Here is a 13,389-nt window from a genome sequence, read left to right on the forward strand (position 1 = left end):
ACTTGATGAGAAAATAAGTAACCTGGCAAGTGGAACTATATGGGTCTAATGAGATGTCACGGGGGATGTTATTGCTGCCAGCTTTCACCCCAATAATGTCTTGTTATGTGATATTTCAGCATTTCCTGCCCCCCATGAGCTGCAGCTAATGAAGAGGAACATATTTTTCCCATAGATGTTAAAAGAAGACTCAGATCAGTGACAGCCATGAGCATTCTCCAATACAGCCACTTAGAACCTATTAAAGTACATACAACAGATATGTTTTTCTATACTGATCCAGTGGACATGCATATTTGCAGAAGGGTGATGGTATGTAGATGCAGAAGAGAGGGTTCTTCTGTCCGCCTGATCATTACTAAGGCAAACTACTTTCTACATGCAAGAAATGAGAAATCAAATTGCATAAAGTTATCTTCCCTCCACTAATTTTAAAGTGATTAAGTCACACCTAGGGATTATGCAAATCTCCCATGCTTAAACAGAGTTGAACACAATTTACAGATACTTGTACAAATTTTAATTTTAAGGCATTTTGTCAAGCAAAATTGTTTAGAATAACCAGTAGCAGGAGGAGGTACTTACAGAAATTGAAATAATAGGGACATGCAAAAGCAGAACCAGTGGAGGTATTGTGCTTTATTGTATTTGAAAAGACCATTTTTTCTACAAAGTTCTTTCAGATAGTTTTCAGAATTGTCTGTAAACTGGACAATAGTTTCCACAACCCAGTATAGGAGCCTTGTGATGGTGGCACATGATGCATGTGAATGCACACAGTGGAGAAAAGGCAACAGCAGTCTAGACAGCATCCAAAGGAGGAAGAAGAGAGATGCTTGGTCACAGTCTGAGGTTCAAATTAGACATTAAGAGGCATGCTTTTTACTCTTTCTTTCTTTCTTTCTTTCAGCTGAAACATTTCTTTCTCCGACAATGGGATTTCATCAGAGATACAGTATCCATGCTCACTTTCCAAAGAACAGTTAGAGAACAAAACATACTAAATGCAAGATGCACAGGTCAAAACTACAACTATGCTACATTAATTTGAGGGAGCACCATTTTTAAACACATGTGTAGCGTTCCCCCTGTTCATTAATATTCATATTGAGATTTGCATGCACCAATGGGAGTTGGTGGTGGGCGGAGTTAAGGAGGAGAAGAAAAAGGAGGGAGTTTAGAAGAGGAAGAGCAGTTTAGAGTTTAGTTCTGGGAATTTGGAGTTGAGAGAGAGTGTTTGGGAAGGCAGTAGAGAATAGGAAGAAATGTTGTTTTAGTTGAGAGTTAACGACACTGATTGAACTTTTGTTTCTTGTCACAATTTCTACTTGGTTTTTAAATGTCACATTGATTGGACCTCTACCTTTAATAGTGAATAATGTTGATGTAATCAACTGGTGGCAGCTGAATGACACGTAGCTTGTGCCTTTGTCTGGTGAAACAACCAAGGGGCAGGTGGGAACGTGACAACATCATCATGCTAAGCCACCCTCACTTACATTCACTTGAAATCAAGTGCATCAGTCATAGGTCCAGCTAAAAAAAGGTGGTGGATGGCATCCTACATCACTGACATCAGTGTTCTTAGATAGGATACAGTCTACAAAACTGCAGTCTTCCCAACTTTTTTTCCACCCTGCAACTAGAAGTTATAAAGGAAAAGATACTTAGCAAGAACAGCCTATGAAAACGTTCTCACTAGTATGCTGTCCTTCTATATTGTAAACCATATCCAGGCAAGAGCCTGAAACACTGCGGACAAGAATCCTCCATTATACACAGCCAGGACCACTGCTATGACAGCACCAATAACTCCATTCAGCCCCATGTATCCATAATGGCTATCAGGCCCTGCACTTTGAGAGTACCTCCTGCAATCAACATGCATCCAACACCAGCAGGAAGAAGGGGGAAAAAACTGATGCTACTGTGCTGGCTTGCTTTCTATTCTTTCTGTCTTTCTCTCTCTCTTTGGGAACTGGAAGAGGAGGACAAGATCACTAAAAAGCAGTCAAGCCAAAGAAAAGGAGGAGGGAAAAGTGCTTGATGGCATCAGTCCAGAGGTAATTACAAATCAGAGAAATGTTATCAAATATAACTGTATATCTCAGAGGACTAAACATATAGACTCAAATTTGTATCTGATGTGGAAGCTCTCAAGGGTCACAGGAGTCTCCAAAAATCTCAACCCTGAATCCAGCAGGAAATATTATCTTGATGTCAACTTTATCTGGTGCCTTAAAACCAGAATATTTATGGCACAAAGGGGAGATGGGTTTCAGATGACAATTTATCTACAAATATTTGATGTTATGATAAAGCCCACATTCTACGGTCCTTTGGGTAAACAGATACAGTGTGGGAGAGGTTTTCTTGCCAGCTTCCCTAAAGACAGAAGTGAAAACACATCTACAAATGTTGCTATTATCTTTGTACATTGAGCCAGCTACATCACACTGCTGCATCTTTCAACTACAACACAGAAAGACAAGGCATATACTACTGGAGCATTGTTGCTAAGTGCCGTCAAGTCACTTCCAGCTTGTTTTACTGTCACCTCCAACTTTCTTTTCTTCAAACTTTCTTTATTGTTCAGTTTTCACACCTATACATGGTGATTGAGAATCAGGATAGAGAAAAATAAATGATTTTTAAAAAAATTAAATAATCAGTCCCCCTGAGTTTTAAAGTGTAAATTATAATTTAAATCCACCCTGTTGGGAACAGAAGAATATGGATGATCTTGTTCTTTACTCCAGTAATATTTCCTTACGCTTGAATTTCTTTTCTAATTCCTTCATTGCTACCCTTATGAATCTCTTGATTTCTTGGCTGCCATCTTCATTTGGATTCATTACTGAATCAAGGTATACAAAATCTTTAATTATTTCAGTTGTGAACATTAAAGTTGTGTAGTTGCTCTGTAGTCATGATTTTTGTCTCCTTCATTTGAATCTAATTCAGCTTTCCATGTATGTTTTGTATATAGATTGAACAGATATGAAGTTAAAATATACCCTTGTCTTGCATCTTTGCCTATAGGAGGCCATTCAATCTCCCCACATTTTGTCTTAATGGTAGCTTCTAACATACAGGTTATGTGCCAGGACAATCAAGTGCTGAAGAACACCCATTTCTTTAAGAACAACCCATAATTTCTCATGATCTCTACAGTCAAAGACTTTCCTGCAGCCTGTCTTATTCTGAAATTCTCTGTTGCACACCAATAGCCAGCAGATATTTGCAATATGATCTCATGTGTCTCTTTCTTTTTGGAATCCAGTTTGAACATTAGGAATTTCTCGCTCCATATGCACTCCATCAGCTTTGAATGAACTCTTGGTATCAGGTTCCTATTAGTTTTTAAATTCCTTGCAAAGTCAGACAGAAGAAAAATTGGATAGTAATTTTGTTCATCTACTTGTTTAAATTCCATCCCCTTCAGTAATGGAACTCATGCCAATATCAGTTTCTCAGCTCATGTAAAAACAAACAATACTGATAAAAAAAGCAAACAAGACAGATAAGGGACAATTTTCCTATGCTGCTAAAATAACAAATAGGCTATTCATTTGAGAAATTATACAATGTTGCCCAAGAACAGTTTCTAAATCTGAAAGGAAATTGTGGGTGGAATCCAAATACATTCTCCCAGAGATGGGCAGATTTTTGGGACGCAGAAGAACAATTACCTGAGTGGACTTCTGATCATACCACATTTCAGTTAAGCACAGCATGGAAGCTTAAAAACAGATTTCCTTGATCTACAAATACAATTGTCTTCACCCTTGGATTAAGAAGTGCAAGAAAAAAAAATCTTCTATGACGTTCTTCCCTTCTCTGCTGCAGTTCCTCAACATTATCTTCTTGGTTTCTTGCAATGTTCTCTACACAGTGCACATTCACATCATCCACATGTTATAAAGTCAAGAATCACTGTAACCACAGCCAGCTAACAAATATGTATGGGTGGGTGTCAGGGACAGGAAGCCCCCTGGGGCTATTTAAGCAGTAAAAATGCACCTCTGAAAGCGGTGCTTTGCCATGGGGGTGGCGCGAGGGGGGGTGCGGGGGGTGGCGGGGGGTGGGTAGGCCTGTCCCTGACACCCACCCACCCACCCCCACCCCGGCAAAGCCCCGCTTTCAGAGGCTTTGGCAGTGCTTTTACACTGCCTATTTAGCTGCTAGGCAAGCTTCTAAGAGCAACCGCAGTTTCCCGCCCGTCAGCTGTAAGGCAGGGAGGGGGAGGGGCTGGAGCCGGGAAGAGGGCTCCAGTTCTTTTCTGGAGGGATTCCTCCCTTACCAAGGCGGCGAAAATGGCCGCCCCTATGGAGGATCCTCGCTGAATGGTAAGTTTTTGCCCAATAAGAACGCATTAAACAGGGTTTAATGCATTCTTATGGGCTTTTTTGTTCCCTACAGCGATGTTTCCGGATAGCAATGTTAATCCTGGAACGGATTAACGTCGCTATGTGGGGCACCACTGTACAGCGAAACACCTGAGACATGAAGAGTTGTAGAAGAGAAATCACTGGTAGTTTCTTATTACTGTATCTATCATATTAAACAGCAGTGAGCCAAGTCCAATGGAGCAACAAACTAATCAACTTGATACTTCAAAAGAGTTGTTGGGGGAAAGTGTTTTTTTTTTAAGACAAACAATGTAATATGCAATAAAAAATTAACTGTGCTTTGAGTACTTTACAGTACTTCCTTCTGTTGTATAGCATGGAATGACCTTTAAGACAAGCTACTGAAAAAAAGATAATAATAATTGTCTGCTGCCAACTCAATTCCAGCTTATGGTGATCTGTTTTAGCATTTTTCAGGTAGACAATACTCAGAAGTGGTTTACTATTCCCTTCTTTGGGGGCAGCTCTGGAACTCTAAAGCCTGCCCAAGGCCACACAGGGTGGCTCTTCTAAGATGCAGGGTGGGGATTTGACCTCTGGTTCTGCAGCCAAAAACCTAAACCACTGAGCTATCCAGCCAGGTTCACTATATATGGTCTCTGCTGGAAAAAAGATACCCAATATTATCTGAAATGTGAATTTATCACAAATTGCTAAGAATTCTTGGACTGCGCCACTGATGAATGAAGGAGTACTAAAATGTGCAAATAATCTGGGAGACCATTTGGATGCAAAACAACATAATTTTCTAGACTCTAGAACAGCCAAATGCAAGTCAGTATAGCCATGATGATGTCCAACCTCCCACTAGAAAGGAACAAGAAGAACCCTCAGCCATGGATCTTTTTGATTCCCAGTCGGTTTGCTGGTTGGTTGGTTTGCTTGCTTCCTCCCTCCACCCACATGCATACAGAAAAAAATAGCAGCAAAGCCATGTTGGTGCAATTCGGAATGCTTTTAATCATGTGGATAGTTAATCTATATCAAAATAGAGCTGTGGGCAATATTATCTGAGGTGACAATCCTGTGATGTATTTGGGGGCTGTGGCATTTAAAGGGATGACAGAGAATCCCCTTATGTTCATACATTCTATCATTTTAAATTTTTGTACATATATTTGCCTGTTGATGCAGTGCTATTCTAGCTAAGCAATGGGGACATTCCAAAAACCTGTTGAGATGCTTCTCACAAAAGAATAACCATTGATCAGTGTGAACGGAAGGATCACCTAAATGAGAGATAAAATAGATCACACTGAAGATAAGAACCTTTTCAGCATGGACCAGACTCCTCCAAGTCTCCTTGTCTGGATGTGCCCATTGTGAGACACTGTACATGTCAGCATCCAGTTTTAATATCGCTATCCTTAGAAAATCTTTTTTTTTTCCCAGTCTAAAATCTGTTAGTGTCTATAAGCAACAGGAAATATGTCTAGACTGTACTGAGAAACAGCCATATTTTGCCTCGCTTTCTATCACTCAGGACAGAGATATCACTGGCTTCTCTCAAAGTTTTACAGAAGGGATATGAGCTGTGTTTCAATCCAGAAGGAAGAAATTTGGCATCCTTTACACTGTAACTCTGCCTTTGAAATGGACAGCTGCTTTAGCACACTGTTTTAAGAGAAGTACATATAAATGGATCTACATGAATTTTGAACTACTGCCTATGCTGTGAAGATTAACATTATGTGCCAGCTGTGCATATTATGATTGCCCAATGCTGTTTAAAAGCACAGATTCCTCCTGTCATGTCTTACAGAGATAATTTACAAACGGAATACTGCTTTATCAGCAGTTGGTTCTGTTGAGCAGCATTTCAATTTAGACAGTCATGAATATTCAAAGTCTTGTTTTGGATTCAGCATGGGAAAAAAATTAGTTTCATATCCTCAGTATTTTCCCCCTGAAATTCTGCTTGCAGGGGAGGTGTTTGCCACAACCAGACACGTACAACTAAAGCCATCCTCCTTCACAGAGGTATTGTAAAGATGAAGCAAGTTAACTGCCGTGCTGGTCTACATTCTTTGGAACAAAGAGATATAGATACGAGAAACAAACAAATAATAGATCCACAGGTATGCATACAATTGCAATACTGAATTTATATTATTTCTTTATTAAAATATTTCTAACCTGCCTGATGTCAATAAGTCTCAGGCCCAAGTACAATCAATAAAACCACACTAAACTAATACAATGTAAATACTATAAAATAATTAGAAAAAAAAATTAACACAGTTTAACAGTGAACACACTTGTTGCAGACAACAATAAATAGAAAACCAAGCTACAATCTCTCTGTCTAATCTGATGATAAAATGAAAACTATGTTAGCACTATTTGGGCTTCCAGGAGGAGAATGATCCATAACAAAAGGCTACAGCCAAGAAGGTCTTCCTCCCATGTTCCCATATAATATCCCACTCTCAGTGTTTGGACACAGAGAAAGGGCCCCTCCACAGATTACAATGATTAGGCAGGTAGAGATGGGGAGAGTTACTCCCTCAAATATCTGGGTCCTCAACTGTTTAGGGCACCCAATACAGTTCTTACACTGGGATTCAACATGGGAAACCAGTTAAATTCCTTCCAAACTGGTGTCTTATGATTCATGAATGCATTCCTGCTACCAGTCTGGCTGCTGCATGTTGCATTAACTGCAGTAATATTGCATTTGCTGCAGTAACTATATCATCTTTGAGGGCAGCTCACAAAAAGTACATTACAGTTGTCTAAACAGGATGTTGTCAGTGGGTTGACTATTGCGGCCAGAGTGTGTCGCTTAAGGAATGGATTTAGCTGACACCTCTATGTCCAAGGTTAGGCTGGCAGGGCAACTAAGCCCTCAAAGGATGGAGGAAATGCCAAAAGATGGAGTAAGTTTCAGATATTTATCTCATCTTTCCTTTACCTTGTGTGGCCCCATTGTCATGTCTCCCTCTAGCAGAGCTAGTAACTGTGTAGGGTAGGGATCATGTTATGAGTTCAAGCCAACCTTACTCCTACCAAGAGCAGATCCACTGAAATATGTGACACTAAAAGTTACTGTTAATTTCAATAGCTCTACTCAATAGCTCTACAATAGGACTAAAGTTGGACTTTCTCTTTGGCTCCTTCTCACAACCATGAATAACTTTCTGAAGACCAAAGAATGATTACTGTCTTGGTCTAAAATTCATGAACAGGTTCACAGATTACTTAGCAGAAGTATGCAAACCTTGTGCCTTTATATCCAGAGTCTCATAATTTGTTTTTCCTCCCGTAAGATATTAGACATCGACTTTGACTTATGATCCTGTATAACACAGAGCTAGAACCTAATTCACACAAGAGCAGCAAACTGACAAACTTTCTATAATGTAAGAAACTGCTACAGTTTAAAATTGGACGGTTAGTAGTGCTCGTTGGGTCACTGTTCCCATTGCATTTTGCTACTGTGCCCTGATATGCAAGCTACATGTACTTGGAAGAGAAAATAAAGTTACTTATTTAAGCACACACAGATCACTTTAGAAAGAGGCAGCCAAATATTTTTTTGAAAAACTATTTTGCTTGTTTAGGTTGTGCACTCCTTCAGTAATGCCCTGCAGGTATCTATGTCACAGAACTCAGCATAATACTGTGGGATGTCCATATTTGGATATGTTTCCAATGACTGATCTCCTCACCAAATCCAAATCTCATGGTAGACAAGTGTTGGAACAACAAGGCATACGCTGAGTTCACTGCCTCAGGCTTATCTCCAACAGGCAAAATGGAAACAGTGGAAATATTTGCAGTGGGAAAGCAAGTGGTATAATAACCCTTCTCCTTCCTGACACCACACTTTTTCTACAGCCCTTTCCTCCTAAGGCTTTGCCAGACGAGACATTGATTCTCTATCCAGCAACAATGGCTCCTTAAGAGTTAAAAGTTTCTCTTAGTTTAGTAGGAGCTTCCACATTTAGCAAATTAATTTGCCTTTGTTTTTTAGTTGGTCAACTGGGAGACAGAAAGCTAGAAGGTGCAACCTGACCTTCAGTCACTTGTCCCATTCAACTTGCAAATACATCTTCAGCTAGGAAAAGCACTAGCTTGGCAGACAACAAGCAGAGGATCCTTCTCTGCCATCACTTCTTCATTTTAAGAACACAATACAGCAAGTCATTTTATCTTAAACTAGAAGTTACACTTTTCACCTGAAATGGTAAGAAGGTAATGAGATTTATTGGTAGTAATGGTCTAAATGGGAAAAGGGGATCATATCATCACTTTTTCTGGTAATGGAAGTATTGAACAATTTCAAAATCTGGACAAGAAAATGGGGTCACTTCTTTCATTAATATCTTTTTGCACAGCAATGCTTACTGAAATCAAACATTTGAAAGTATATAGTTAAATAATCATATATATTCAAATGTTTGCTACCTCACAAGCCATTTTCATGTTCTGAGCTCCAGAAGCAAGTAAGAAAACCAGAATTGCTATTTGCATGATATTTTCCTGACATTGGCACAGGAAAAAAGCACACCATAACATGTATCGTGGGAACCTGCCTATAATTATGATTTTGCAATGTGTGACAGGAGAGTCATATACAATCACAAAGAACTATACAAATAAGTGTATGATGTCACGCCCACTCCTGAAAAACGGAGTTTGGAAAATACCACACATAAACAAACCCTCAGTGGCAAATAAGGATGGATAAAAATAGTTTATTGTGTCATGACCTCTATCACTCCTATCAGATCCATCATAGATTAACAACTCAGTCCCAGGTACCACAGATATATTTCTGCACTAAGAGCAAAAATGTCTTGGTCTACATTTTCAGTGTGATGGAGTGATGAAGAGCAGATTACCAGTTTAAGGAACTAGTACTTGCTCTGGACTAACAGATGTCAAGCTGTTGCTATCAGCAGAGCCTCTATTACAATTATCAACATAAGTGTAATTGCTGAAGCACATTTTAGTCAAAGGCAAAAATGGGTGTGCTACTGAGCACATTCAAGGCACCAGTCATTGAGCATTCAAAACAACATATTTCCAATGGGTTAAATGCACCTCCCATATCTGTAAATTTATTCAGATAACCATTTACAAGAAACTCCCCTTCTTAAGAACTCCTGCCCAAAATTTCAAGTTCCATGAAACATGAATCCTTCAGAAATCAAAGACGCCTGACATTTCAATCAGGTCACCGGTTTATATCTAAACTGCCTCTTGAAATGATATGCTTAGGAAACAAGCACCTCAATTAAAGAGGAAGACTTTAATCTCATCAAAGTTATGAACCCAGCACTTTCTTTCTTTCTATCTGCCTGCATTTTGTTTTTTCTTGTCTGTGGACTTGCAGAGTGACTCAAGTCTGTTTAAAGAATATAAAGAGTTATTTAAGCCTATGATATATTTGGACATGTTTATAGTTTTTCACCTGTTTATGCTTAGAAAAACTCTTGACATCCATTCCACTGAATCTTGCTCAAGGACAAATATTTAAATGAATGCCTAAAATGGAAGATCTGTTCTGCAGCCAACCTGACCACCAACACTGTGATCCATGTGAAATTAATCACATTCTTACTGTCTTCAAAAGTGAATTGTACCCCCACCCACCATTTTTCTCCCTTTCTGCCAATATACAGTAACTATCGTTTGCTTCTGTTCTGGATCTACATTCCCCTCTGTGGTAGAACTAGCTCCAGTCTTAGGTAGGGGAATTCCTCAGATAACCCATCACAACTGTGATCCAAGTTAAAGCTGTAGTCCATAATTCTAGGGGTTGTATAGGATAGATGTCCATGTAACCTTGTTTCCTGGATATCAGAACTTTGAAATCACATGCAAACAGAATATGATGGAATTCAGGCTCAGTTTAACACTGTGACATAACTACAGAATTAAGTACTTCAAATAAATATTACTGACATGACCCATAAAGGTGTTGAAACTAAGCAAGGCAGCGGTAAATCATTCTTAAGTGCTGAAGGGAATAAGATATCTTCATTAAACAACTTGAAGGGTAGAATTCTGCTTCCACATAGAACAGAACTTAAAGTTTAAAAAATTCTTCATAGTAGTAAATTCTTGACACCAGGAGATTTTCGTCTTTAACTCTAAAACATATCTTAAATGATTCATTGGCAAGAGCAGTTTATCAAGTGCATTACCACCCACACATAGACAGGTTAAAAACAACAACAACTATAAACATAGTATCCTGAGCAAATCCGAGCATGTGACTAACATTTAAAAAGACTTTTCAATATACTTATTTCCCTATATTGCCTTAAAGCACTGTACTTATTTAGATGTTATCTGGAGTAATGGGAACGAAAAAGGAAATAAAACTTCAAGATCGGAGCTTTGGTAAAGAAAGATAAAAATTAGTATCTTCATACTGATTAGAAAAGTAACGAATGAAAAGTATGAAAAAGGAAGATTTAGGAGAAGCAGAGACCAACAGAATCCCACAATTGAAATGTAGCCAACTATAATGACCAATACTAATCAGATTTGACCATCACTGTGTCTCACAAAGGCTTTTTAATCCTGCTTGGACAAAATGTACAGTTGAATAGGAAGAAAGAGGACTGCTTTTCTTTCGCGATTGGCCTCCAGCTGTTAGGAGAAGAAAGCACCGTTTAAACACGGACACTTTTGTCCTTCTTTCCCCAGTTCAGACTGTACATAGAAGCCCTTGCTTCAGACAGTTAGAAGGATCTTTGCAAACATCTGTGCACTCAGTAGCTAACGCAATTTCTCATCTACAGTTTCACTATCAGCACTATTGTTTCATTATATCAGTATGTTTGTGTGACAGCCATGCTTTTAAGCATCATGCTGGGATCTTTTCAGCGAAAGGGTGGGATGAGGGATTTTAAAGAAAGATTTTTAGCAGACAAGCAAATTAATAAATCATAGCTCATTTGTGAAGCTAACTTTTCATACGGTTGCCTAAAAATGTGTCCGCCCGTCTTCTCTCTCCCCCTCCCCTCTTTTAAAGAGGGCATTAATCTTCTCAGAAGAGGAGATGGTAATGCAGAGAGCTAATGTTTGTATAATCAGCTTTCCTCTAGTATTCTCTAGCCATGTCTTTTGAAAGTGGAGAAAACTGGCCTGCTCATTTCCTCCTCTTTCATGAAAACCTCTGTGTTCTGCTGGTTTAGGACCCATTCAACTTTGAGGCTCTTATGCCAAGGAATCTGGCTACAAGGTTGTTTCTCATGCATGTAACAAGGTTTAGTCTGAAAACGGAGGTGGGAAAAGGAAAAATTAGGAACACGTGAACAGGCAGCTAGATCTATTTTCCCTTGGCACAAGATCTTCCTATAACCGTGCCTGCTTTACTGAATCTTTTCTCCATCTTGAGTCATTGATCCACACAGTAGGTGAGAGAAAGGCGACATGGAATCACTCTGGGGCCACACACAACTCAAAGGCTGAGGAGCACAATATGCAGCTTCCTTCATTGTCCTATCTCCTGGTCTGTACATTTAGTCATTAGAATCCTGTCTTCTAGTCTTTTTAGGACTGGAGTAGGAAGAACTGTTTTCTCTCCTTAGTGGAGAACATCCACCTCTTTTCATATGAACACCACAAACTAAAATGGATCTGGTGACTTTTTTTCCTAGCACAACACTGCAACAGCAAAGGTCAGTCCATTCAGACACTCTATCCCACTTTGGATGCCAGCTACTCTCTCCCAGTTCTGTGCCTGCTTATGAGAGTAGACTTCTCCTCTTCCTGCCAAAATTCCAGACCATATTGTGTGTGTGTGTGTGTGTGTGTGTGTGTGTGTGTGTGTGTGTGTGTGTGTGAGAGAGAGAGAGAGAGAGAGAGAGAGAGACTGAGTAAGCATATCTCTGTATTTTTGTGAACACTTGATTCACATAAATGTTGTCCTGCTCCCTGTCTCTGAATTCCAATTTTTGTCCAGCTCTGCCTCTCATCCTTAGCTCTGTCCTACCATCAGATGCTGTGTCTTCCGTTCTACCAACCAACCAACAGTGGACACTAGTTGCCAATGCACTGTACTGCTGGGGGAAAGTATCACCCCATAAATGTGTGTCTCTTTCCCACATACTAGGTGCACAGAGGCCTAGCTTGGAAGACAAATGCAGGATGGAAGATCATTTCCCTTCCATATCCCTGGTGAGTTTCTGATCTAGTAGCCCATCACTTAAGCAAGGGGGGATTCTCTTCATACCCAGTTGATTCCCTGTGAAGTCTTCGAAAACATTAGAGACAAAAGCAGACACTGGGTGTGGCCATGGTGCCTGGAGAATTCTGGTAGCTGCAGTCCAAGAAGTAACTTTTCCAAGCTGTGGAAAAGATTGCTAGTTATATAGCCTCTGGTAGGTGGCAAAGGAGGAAGCAAGAACATCTCCAGGAAGTAGAAGTGAAAAAGAGAGGCAAGGAGGAAGGCACTGGCAGTGCTTTCATCAACATTTCTGCTATCAGGCCTCAGTTCTCTTTCAGTAGCTAATGCTGAAGCAGAAATGAGGAAAAAAAAGAGTCCAAAGCATGGGAAGAGTCTCTGTTCTTTCCTTCTGAAAAAGGGTACCCAATGTCAGAAGTATAAACAGCTGTTCTTCCTCAACCTGTTCACTCAGCACCTTAGAATCATGTAGGAACTCGACAGTGAATAAGATCTGAGTTTAGACTGGCTGCAAACTGGCCACATGGCTTCCAGGGCAGTTCTGAGAACCCTAGTGAAAAAAAAAAAACAAGAAACAAAGAAAGGGTGGCTACCTGTCCTTGATGCCGAGGCTACCCTTATCTTAGTTGGGAACAGTGGCATATCTTGTTTGCTACTTCAACCAAGCAACGCTGATCTGCCAACTAACAAATGTCATTCAACATTTCTATGTGCCTTAGTAAAAAGCAAGCAGAAGGCTATTTGTCAATAACAAAATAGCCTAGGATTTAAAATTTCCAAAACTTTCCATAAGAAAACCCAGGTATGGAGTGCATGAAGATGTCAGACCTC

General features: G+C 39.7%; 1 protein-coding gene across 4 annotated transcripts in view; it reads right to left on the minus strand.

Annotated features, from left to right (window-relative positions):
* The window catches only part of GPM6B (glycoprotein M6B), a 133,319-nt gene that overhangs the window by 110,627 nt on the left and 9,303 nt on the right, over positions 1-13,389 (minus strand). The gene's annotated exons all lie outside the window — the stretch shown is intronic.

The sequence above is a fragment of the Pogona vitticeps genome, chromosome 3 (assembly GCF_051106095.1).
Source record: "Pogona vitticeps strain Pit_001003342236 chromosome 3, PviZW2.1, whole genome shotgun sequence".
Classification (NCBI taxonomy): domain Eukaryota; kingdom Metazoa; phylum Chordata; class Lepidosauria; order Squamata; family Agamidae; genus Pogona; species Pogona vitticeps.